This window comes from Galeopterus variegatus, unplaced genomic scaffold (assembly GCF_000696425.1).
Source record: "Galeopterus variegatus unplaced genomic scaffold, G_variegatus-3.0.2 Scaffold11106, whole genome shotgun sequence".
NCBI lineage: Eukaryota > Metazoa > Chordata > Mammalia > Dermoptera > Cynocephalidae > Galeopterus > Galeopterus variegatus.
Window position 1 is genome coordinate 15,068 of NW_007737217.1, and position 1,723 is coordinate 16,790.

General features: G+C 35.9%; 1 protein-coding gene across 1 annotated transcript in view; it reads right to left on the bottom strand.

Moving 5' to 3' along the window:
* Nucleotides 1–1,723, bottom strand: part of LOC103610411 (olfactory receptor 5AK2-like) — a gene marked incomplete at its 3' end in the record, with an annotated part of 8,757 nt that overhangs the window by 5,548 nt on the left and 1,486 nt on the right. The gene's annotated exons all lie outside the window — the stretch shown is intronic.

A 1,723-nucleotide genomic window follows, 5' to 3' on the forward strand; every position in this document is an offset into this window, starting at 1 on the left:
ATACTTTATAAAATAACCTATGCAACTTGCAAATAATCCCATAAAAAGATGATAAAGTTATTAACTGTCAGTAAAATGCAATTTATGACTACAACAAAAACCCCTGCATACCCATTATGATGACTGTAGTTAAAAAGTCTGACAATATCAAGTGTTGGTGAGGATATGAGCAACTTGAACACTCATACATTGCTGGGAGAAATGTACAATGTTGCAACCACTTTGGGAAATAGCTTGACAATGTTTTTTTTAGCTGAATTAACCTTTATTATTACAATTGTATTTCTTTTGTCCATTTATTTCCTGTATTTTTCACTTCATGACTATTGAAGAGACATTATTTGGTACACAGATTCTCTATAAATATTTCACATTTCTGCACAATTAGTTCCTCTTGGCAAAGGCCTTTGCCGCCATGACGTTTGAGGATGTTTGTTTAAGCAGACATATCAGGATGGTAAAACTTAGAGATGTCTTCCTCCCCAGAGATGGTCCAAGGTGGTGAATAAAGACTTGTCTTTCCCTATCTGGAGAAGATTTTCTTAATTTCAGAGTAGAAATAGGGTTTCTCCCAATGGAGCGAGGATGAGCAGGTCTTATATTACCAGCAGTGGTATATAAGAACAGAGTTTCCTAATTTTGTAATTCCTCTCCTATAATGCACCTTGCTTTGTGGTCTGGTACCACCTGGTTTCTCTTGGTATGGTTTGGGTTATGACTGGCTTTTTACCCCACTCTTCCTGCCTGAACCCATAGGTTTGGACCTTCTGGATACACTGGGAAAGGTAGTAAACTCTGTCCTGTTAATTCTCCCACTAACTCCTTCCTATGGTTTAAGTGACTAGTAATATTGGGAGATGAATTGGAACAAGTGATCTCAGTGTTTTGTTTGTATTGCCTGTCCGTAGGATGGATGTGTGCTTGATCTTTCTCTACCCACCCCCCAAAGGGTGAGAACACTAAGGTCTAAGCTCATATTTGACCTCTAGATTTAAGCCTGGACTCCTGCATCTCTCCTCATTTCTGGAGACTGAGGGATGTAAGGCATCAATTCTGGGTATATGGGTCTTCTCTGTAGCACCAGACTCTGCAATGGATTTTGTTTTCCTAAGATGCACACTTGCAAGGGAGTATAGCTGGAGATTCAAGTTGTATTTACCAATGATAAAATTGATAAAATTGACTCCACATCATCCTGACTCCTGATTCAACTTTGTAATTCCTTAGGATACTAGTCCCAAATGTCCCAATATCTATGAAGATTTACTCAACTGTCCTTTCTCTCCTCCTCTTCTTTTCTTCACATATTATCCAAAACATGGTTATTCAAATTTTAATTTACAATAATAAGATAGATGAGCTGTAGAGAAATAGTAAAAGTAATATTACTTCTCAAGAGAAGACCAAAAATGATGTTTATCCTGGTAATTCCTTATACTGTAGTTGATGGGGGGTGGGTACTTATACAAAATTGATTATGAACTTCTCTTTAATTTATTTTTAATCCTTTTTAAAAGGCTTGTGATTGAAAAAGGGTCCTCAAATTGTACAAAAGCAGTATCAAAGATCTTGATTTTAGATGCTCTATCTTTAACAGACACATGAATTAAAACCCTACTTATTTCATAATTTGAGATGTTTTTCAATATCTTTTAGATGCTATATATATATATAATTAAGGGATGTTTTTGTATCTCACAAACATTTGTCACAACTTCTGAGA